The 9,148-nt window shown below is 39.8% G+C and overlaps 1 protein-coding gene across 3 annotated transcripts in view; it reads left to right on the top strand.

The window, feature by feature from the left end:
* Positions 1-263: 263 nt before the first annotated feature.
* The window catches only part of LOC105268758 (ankyrin repeat domain-containing protein 50), a 40,465-nt gene continuing 31,580 nt past the window's right edge, over positions 264-9,148 (top strand). For all 3 annotated transcript variants that reach the window (XR_892368.1, XM_011308573.1, XM_011308572.1), the window contains exon 1: positions 264-934. The gene's annotated coding sequence lies outside the window, so the exon portion shown is untranslated. The remainder of the gene's footprint in view (positions 935-9,148) is intronic.

Below are 9,148 nucleotides of genomic sequence, written 5' to 3'. Positions count from 1 at the left end.
ATTGAGAGAGATAAAAAATTCGATAGAGGAAGATAGAGTTGGGGGTGATAGAGAGAGTTGGGGGGGAGATAGAGAGAGTTGGGGGGAGATAGAGAGAAACAGAGGGGGACAGAGAAAGAAATGGTGGGCGATGGAGGGAGAGGGAGGGAGATAGAGGGAGAGGGAGGTGATCAGATGGTGGGGGAATGAGTGAGTGTTGAGGGCGCGCAGGGGATCGCAAGTGGGGGGCTGTAAACACGCCGGCGCCTCAGTGTAGCCGCGTCCGTTGGTGAGTTACGTTCGTCCTCAAAAATTTTTTCACCATTCCCCAACGTTTTTTTCCCCCCCGACTCATTCCCGGAACAACGAAACTACACAGCGAACATCACATAATACACAAATTCCAAAGTCATTACAATCTAATTGAAAATGAATTTTCCTCCCGATGACAGAGGTTAATATCAGAGGTGAATTGAATAATAAATGTTGCACTCGTGACGCGAGTTACAGTGAGTTTACCAAGAACTTGGTGCACACGTCTGGCTCAACGAGAAAGAAGAAAAAAAAAACAGGCTGCAAGTGCTCAGTGTGTGTAGTGAATACTTGGTTTTACTCATTTAAGTTTTGTCGGTTGTACTGTGACTTTTTGGATTATTTTCCTGCGATTCACTTGTATATCGTTGAGCTCTGTGCGTGCTACTACCAAGGGTACGTTTTTCCCTTCTCCCTCTGGCCCTTTTGCAATTTCTCTTCTTTTTTTTCCTCTCTCAACTCTCCTCCTTTAACTCCCTCCTGGTCTGTATTCCCGCCACATCACTGCCTTTTCTTCGTGTACGCGAGTTCTTGTTGAGTGCTGCTGAGAGTTGGTGTCTCCTTTCGTCGGCCTTCGACACGACGTGCAAACACAAAGGAAACGGAGCAGGAGCTATCGATCGACGATACGTCCCTACCGCGAGTAAGTCGATTATGTTGTTATTTGTGCACGTTTTCTTGTTATTATGGTAATAGTGAAATTATCACCGATTTTACTCAGGGCTGGTAAAAATTGTGATTATTGGATGGCCTTGAAAATGCTCCAGTCAATTTCAGGTGTTGAGAGCGCACGAGGTGGAATTGATCTGAACTATTTTACGTTTGAAATTTCTGTTTACGGAGTGAGTTTGAGAATTCCGGTTTAATTGGATGTGCATGCTCTCAAGGGGCAATAGCAACTACATTATTCATCCGTTGTTTTGCCAGATTGGGGATAAGAACAATGACAGGTGATTTATTCGGGTACGACATGGCTAATCGGGGATATGAATTTATCGGTGGGTAATTAGGGATTCGAGTCGCGATTCAAGGAGTGTGAGTGTAATTCGAGGATTAAAATCAAGGATAAATTATTAAAACGAGTGATTTTCAGTCATTTACCTATGATATGGGGATTCAGCGAATAGTCATCGATTCACTTGAATAAATATTATCTATTTGATTGTCTATCTTGCCTTATCATGTCGGTTTGTGAATTCTCTCGGTTATTATCGCGTAGAGAGGAAAAATTAATGATAGTTGGTATATTTAACAGTGTATTTACCCCCGAGGGAAAAAAAGGAAAAACGGAAATGGAGTGACTCGATTGTGGGTTCAATGAGGCATCAATGTGCAATTTAATCGGAATTCACTGAACCGCTGAATTCTACAATTCGTGGGTCAGGATCAAAATGTTAATGCTTTTATTGAACTATAGTACTGATTGCACATCACTTGGTATCTGTGTTGCTTCAGTTTGTGGTTATGACACTGTGAATCGAGTCTCAATAACCAATGGCTCAACGATTCAATCTGACAATGAGTTAGAACTATGAATTTATCGTTATGCAAACTCAAACATGACAGCGGTTTTGCAGGTATATGCACTTGCTCGGTACGTAATGTGTTTCATTGCGCTCGTATGAAGTATTCATTGAATTCTATCCCCGTCACGATTCCTTGACGTGGGGGATTCAGTACATGCGATTTGTTGTAAGGGCATGAAAAAAAAAATTTCATTTACACCGAGTGTCGGGGTAATTCTGAAATCATTAGTTTAAATTCAATATTTTTTCTCCATATAGCTTCTGCTTTCTCTTTTGCTTCATTACTTCTATAGAAGTTAATGAGTCAATTAAGTTCGTAGTAGAGTACTCATTTTGTTTGGTATATCTCAGATCTAGTCATTAATTCTGTTGACTGTTCCCGATGAGTCTTAATTATTATTTATAAAATAAAGGAAGCATATGGATCATCTCTAATTCAGAAATAATTCCTCTCAGACTCAAGCCAAATTGAACATAAATGCGTGAATAAAATGTGAGTCATGAATGCCCATGTAATCGACTTTGCTGACCCATAGCCCATGGGTAAAAAATCCCAGCAGACAGGTACATGTGATGTCATGTTATCTCCTCTCCATCCAGTGGAAGCTTCTTTTCCTTTGTACTGCTACTCACCATACAAAATACTTGAGATATCCCCATGTGCCACCCCAAAAGTATCAAATTTACGACGGCTCACAGCGAGTGATGGCTTTTTTCGGAGGAAAAGTTGGTCCTCATGAAATGGGGGGGGATAAGAAAAACCTGTTAGGAGCATTTAACGATTGAATGTACCTCTTCACAATTGACTGACGTATCTTCTATTGAATCTGCGGACTATGACGTCATCTTTGAAACATCTCGCTGAGAGATGCGTTTGTATGGGATGAACAAAGTGAAATACCATAGAAGGCATGAAAATGAGGCTCTCAGTCTGGCACACACGCACACATCAAAGTTTACATCCATATTTTCTCTAAACGCTCATTCATCCTTTGATCAAAGCTACTTTCTACAGATGGAAGACAACTCACCACATCGGTCTGATGGATTTCGCGATATTTCGATCGCTTAAGATAAAAGACCGTTGAAAATTTCAATCTTCATTTTCATCTCGTTGAATTACCGTTGAAGTTTCTTTGAATGTTGTCCATTTGTCAATTCACATCGACTGACAGTAAATACGACATTCGATTTGAAGAAAGTTCAGGGAATAATTCGCAACTGGAATTCATGATGGAATATCACGATTTTATTTTCAAGTAATTTCGATCGATTCCAAGGGCCATCGACCTGGGGTGCTATGTACTGTAGCTAGTATCGACTATTCACCCTCCAAGGGGCTATATTACTCGTGGAATTATCGACAAGATATTCCGCGACCTTCGCATGCCCGATGATCAAAGCAATGGCACCACGTGGAGGACAAGCACAGATGGACAAACGAAGATGATGTACATGTGTGTGTCTGGAGGGTTCAACGGAAATTGCTTCACAAGGAACGGAAGGAGCTCCAGCTAACCAAATTTAATAACCGCACGTCTCCCGGGAACCCGTCCACAGACTCAATGGCCCTTTATACAACCTCAGTTTTCATTTCAAAGAGTCTCTGAGGAAGCAAATGGACTCGAAAAAAATAATATTGCGGCTTATTGGTGAGTGATGGACCTCAATTAAACCAAACGAGTAAAGTTTATTCGTGGTAATGGGTTTTTATCATTCGTTTACCCAACAAAATCATCCACGAAGAATTTTTCATCTGGAAATTTGTTTCTCCTTATTAATGAGGCAAATTTGACAGGAAAATAAAATCTGGATACAATCCTGATGATGATGACTTCATCCAGGAGTTGAATCTCGTAATTATCAAATCATTCGTATTGTTTCGGCTTTTTCTGATGTTATTTTAGCGTGCGAATCTCTCTGTCATTCGTTAATATAAATATTCTGCTATCTCTAAATGGCTCATGGTGAACGAAAATACAAATATGGTGATATTGGGTCTCTCTGGTGTCCAGAGATAGCTAGCTTGATCGATTATGCTCTGTCTGGCTGTGCACAATACCAGTGCTCAAATGCAAATTGAAGGCCATTCACACAATTTAAACGGTTACCCATTGAAAATGCCACTTTGATAATATTTCGTAGATGATGGAAAACCGAAATTACATGGGGAAAACGTCTGTCATTTTCTGAATGAGAATATTCCACAATCTGACTGACTTTTCTATTTTTTTCTTTCACTCAAATAATTATATTAAAAATAAATAAATATTCTTGAAAATTATTATAAAATGATTAGAACTTTGATGGGCAGCAGAAAGATTATGTTTCATCAAAAAAAAGTCGGAACCGAAATGTCGTTTTAGCGGAAGAAAGTAACTGTTTAGGTAACATGAAAAATTTCCATCTCTGCTGCTCAAAACTGTGGAATTCTCTTGAATTTCCAGAGAAAATCGATGTTTCAGGAGTTGTTCACTCTAAATTTGATGTCCCTCCGGGAAATGACTCCTAAAAAGTCCATGGAATTTCAATTTCTTCGTAACGGTTGCTTTCAGCACCACGATTAGATTTGAGAATGCTGTTTTTACACTATTTCCACAGAATTTTTCTCTCCGCGTTCCATTACTCGTCTCGATTGAATGACTGGTTTCGAGAATAACCCAAGAGTTATCTTTGCTGATTGTTGCTCGATTTTTTTCCTCAATATATTTTTACGTCTAGAATGGATATCAATTCCACTCCACCCACAATCGTGAATCTTCCCGTTATGATCGGCTTGAGTGGTGCTCGTCTGCAGTACCCGTTAGATAGTGAAAAGCTCTTTAGATGTTTGAAGGATCGATTAAAAAAATAATCATTACCAATGATAGTAGCGTGGAAATTAATTAGCAGCCAGCCGTATTCAACTAGACGGGAATTTTTCACGTTTCCATGTGAGATACGGGGCTATTAATTTCATTTCCATCGTGCAAGGTCAAATGTCAGAAAGAGTGAGAAATGTCTGCGCTTGCAGCTGCAGTCCGATAAGGACCGATGCAATCCGAGAGGTTAAGAGCATTTACAGCAACTTATACACTTGTATGACGTCACGACAAGATGGTACTACTTTAAGTTTTTCAAGTTGCGGCTGAGATGGTTTAAATTCGAAAGTAGCGAAGAGGTGGTGAACTGCATTTTGAGGATCTAGTCATTTCTGTAGTGCCTAGCACCAAGAGCTTACCTCTAATTTATTCCAGACTCTGGATTATGATTTTCACGTGTGTCAGCTAGGATTGATGCTCACCTCATCAACCCGTTATCTATCCATTATCTATCGTCGCTAGAAATCTGCTGATGGTGTCTCAATGGTTCTTATTCAGTAGGTTAGAGAAAACGGTGACTGGTCGAATAACCATTTTTTTGGGCTTTCATTTCAACAATCAGAAGTGGAAATCTTGTAAAATCACTCCGTCTGCTCTCGAATCGCAGTTGTGATTCAAAGAATTCAATTGATTGAAGAATTTCCAATGGCTGACACTCGGCTTTCCACAGTGTATTTATGGATTATAGAGATATCTGTATATTGTGAAACGATGAGATTGAAAATATCAGGAAATGGGGAAAAGCGATGGAGGTAGTGGAACAAAGAAGCCGAGGGTATGTGATTTCACGGGGAACAAAGCACCGCGAAAAACCCTCGAAGAACATTTCATCCTTTACATCTGATCTTTCGGTAGACTGAGATATATATCCCAGAGGCTCTCATGATTCTGATACAAAAGGTTTCAAAAACAGTTTCATCGTTATTCGTATCAGACATCCAGTCGCCCTCCAGAAATTATCGATTTTTAGTTTTCCTTTTTCATCTTTAATACTCAACGTCAATAACCTGTGGTTATATTCCCTCTATAAAAGGGGAAACTGTTAGCTCTCACACTGGATTGCGTGGACGCCACATGTTTAATTTTGCAAGAGACTATAGCCAACACGCAAACCACTCACCTTTCCTTCTCGAAGTGCGATCTTGATTTTTTTTTCTTTTTCATGAAATTCACTTTCTTCTTTTTCCATCGTTATTCGAGGAATGAGGATGCTGAGAGGGCGAGGGAGCGAGAAAAAAAAATGCACTTTGAAGGCTTTTTGAAAAAGTGCACGGTAGGTGCACAAAGTCAATAACTCACTCGAGACTGTTTAAACGATGTTGGCCATTGTATTTGCGCCAAAAGTTGAGTTTGTCGAGGTGCTCTACTTCTCGTGGTCAGACCATTCGGCGCCAGTCGAATATTGATCTAGCAATTCCCCAGGGGACTCTCATCTGCGTTATGAGCACGTGTACCATAAAATGTAGCCATGAGAATAAATGGATTTTCGCATGGAACGAAAATAAAAGGCGAATTCGTGAATTATTGATCTGGTGGTTAAAAATTAACGAAAGTTATTTAATCCAGCGAGTGTGGGAATATTTTTTTTCGTCTCTAGCTTGTCTGATGCAATAACAACCTACGGTACGACCCAGCCAGTACGTGGGCGTACCTATTCAATAACTTTTCAAAATATGCTAATGCGCATGTGATAACAAGTAGCACTTGAATTGACGGTGTAACATGTAGGATAAGTCCTTCCGGAGGATCGATATGACTAAGTGAGACGAGGCTCATTTGTTGGGCTCTAGTTACGCTCCAATTACAAGGTGTAGACCATCGTTATGGTATTGGTAAAGTCCTCCACTGGGAATATCTAGTTTTGAAATCCGGTCGAGGCTTCGGCTGGCCCATTCAAGGTTTGTTAACCTACTTTTCACAGCGGAAGAGAGATGAATCTCGATGAATAAAAACGTTTTTTTTTCTCATTGATATAGCATGAGAGAATTTCACGAATACGAGGTAGGAATTGCTGATGGGTCAGTTCGCTATCAAGAATTACAATGTATCATGAGTCATGGGTATTGGTCACCAGCTGTACCTGCAATTAAACTCTAATTGCATAGCACGTGGTAAACCCAAGCTGCAGTAGAAATGCTAAACCATGAGCCGAGAGAGGTTGATGTCAAATCGTATTCGATTCACCCTCGGTTCGTCAGCTGTGTAAGTTTCTATCAATTAGCTGTTCTTAATTAGACACTCGTGCTGATTGTGATTCACGTATCAATATGCAGTTGGGGATAAATGACACTTGAGTACGTTTTGTACAGCTTATGCTGGCCAATTATGCTATATCAACTGTTCATGGTTTGACAAAGGTGTGAAGGTACTTTGGCTATTGATTGTCTAGCTGATTCAACAAATTATTGACGTAGAGTAAGAGTGATGGCAGGGTGAGTGGTGCTGTTTGAACAGGCCATCTGTCATGATCTGTATCAATCAATTACGGGAAAATTCAGGGTTATTACACGAATACGTGAGGAAAAAGCAGTGGATTTGTTTAATAAATCACGAATGCCTTTTGGGTTGTGATGTTTCATGTACTTTTCTGTCATATCTGTCTCGAGATAGCTCGCACGCTATCCATATACACCTTTCAACAATTCATAACTCACAGAGATTTCGTTGACTGGTGTTCCTCATGAGGGAAAATGTCGGTGGATCCCACGAGAATAGGGAGGTAGTGCTACTCTATCATCTTGGTTATGAAATTAAAAATTTAATGCATCACTGTGGTTAAGTTAATGGATGGAGACTTTTGATAAATTTCCAGAAATAGAGAATGATCAGGTAGCAGTGGGTTGGAGGTTGTATTTTCTGGGTGGACGTCTGACAGAACAATTTTACTGGCATTATACCAAAGTAAGACAGGTGCACAATATCATACAGTTGATGGACCAGAAATAAACTGGACTCTAGGAAATGTCATGACTTGCTCTCTCACTCGTATTGATAGTCTTATCTTTTGGAGAATGTGGGGAGCTGTAATAAATGGGTCAATCATGATCTGAGGTAGTGATATGGTGCGGTTAACTTTGTAATGGTCGCTCAATGATCGCTTTTCGCAGTCATGCAGAGTGAAAGTTGTCGAGGAACCGGTCATAACATGTACCTCATATCGTAATATTGTTGAATGACAAATTAATTGATTTATAGTGGGTCGATAGTGTTGAGATTACGGCAACTTGTGCTTGTGAATTCGTCACTGATTGATGATCATTGATTCTCCCGCACTGACAATTACTGCGGTTAATTTTTGTGGTTGATTCGCTGATGGGATTTACACATATGTACTTTTTAATTCGCAATCAGGGATATGTCCAGAATTTCCACGATGTTGTGCACAGCATCAGGTGAATCTGATGTTTACAATTTCATTACCTCGTGTTATTGCTGGTATCTAGTCAATTTGGGATGTGCAATGGTGTTGGTAGATCCACACGCCAGCCAAACTCATTCCCATTTTCATCTCTTTCGAATATTGAACAAGATATCGTGTTTGTTGGAAGTAGGTTAGGCGAATGGTGTTGTGTTCCCACAGTTTGAACCCCAGTAATGGCAGAACTCTGGTGTTTAGTGTATCGATTTTGCTACGGAATAAAGGGACAGAAGGGGGTTGATTCACCCTGCCAAGAGATATATACCTACACCAAATTGGTTCGTTCATTAATCCGGATCAACACTCCCACGGAAAATCTTCATTGTTCGGCTACTCAGAGAATTTTTATTCGCCAAAGCAATTAATGAGGCGAAAACTTCACTGATTACTAAACATTTGGAAAAATTGAAATCAGAGAAGACGCGAGAATTGATAAGACCAAATAATTCAACAGAAATTAATGGACATTGACGACCTAATTAAGGATTAATCTGTGCAGTACTTTGAGAGAAGTCGATTATTCACAATAAATAACTTTGCACAACGGAAAAGCACTTTCATCTCTCGTTACACTGAAAATACATGAAAAAAAAATCATGTAAAAACTCGCCGTGAGGTGAAAAAAAAAATAAAAGCTCTCGTATCGTTAACAGGAACTGCACTCCATTCATTTTTCAATCGTGTACAGTAGAGGAGGTACTGAAGTACCTCATAGAAAATTTCCTATTTCATCACCACAACGACGAGGAGTGGTCTCGTGGAAATCTCTGGTATATCGAATCGCCGATGAATTTATAATATCCATAAAAGTGGGTCACGGGGTGGATGAATCATGGAAGCATGAGAAGATCCCTCTAGTTTGCATATAATCTATTTAAGGTACCTCTGGCATACCGATGAAATAAAAATATTGCACGATAAAAAGATTGATGCAACGAATTTCCAATATTTTTTTTATTACCAACTCTCGACCCCATTTATGCTACAGTTCGTTGACGTGTGGAATTTAATACGTCGTGGTCATCCAGGCAAATACACTTTTTCCTTCCTTT

Source organism: Fopius arisanus, unplaced genomic scaffold (genome assembly GCF_000806365.1).
Source record: "Fopius arisanus strain USDA-PBARC FA_bdor unplaced genomic scaffold, ASM80636v1 scaffold00060, whole genome shotgun sequence".
NCBI classification, from domain to species: domain Eukaryota; kingdom Metazoa; phylum Arthropoda; class Insecta; order Hymenoptera; family Braconidae; genus Fopius; species Fopius arisanus.
Note: the sequence above shows the minus strand (reverse complement) of the source record. Positions and strands in the feature narration are given on the sequence as shown.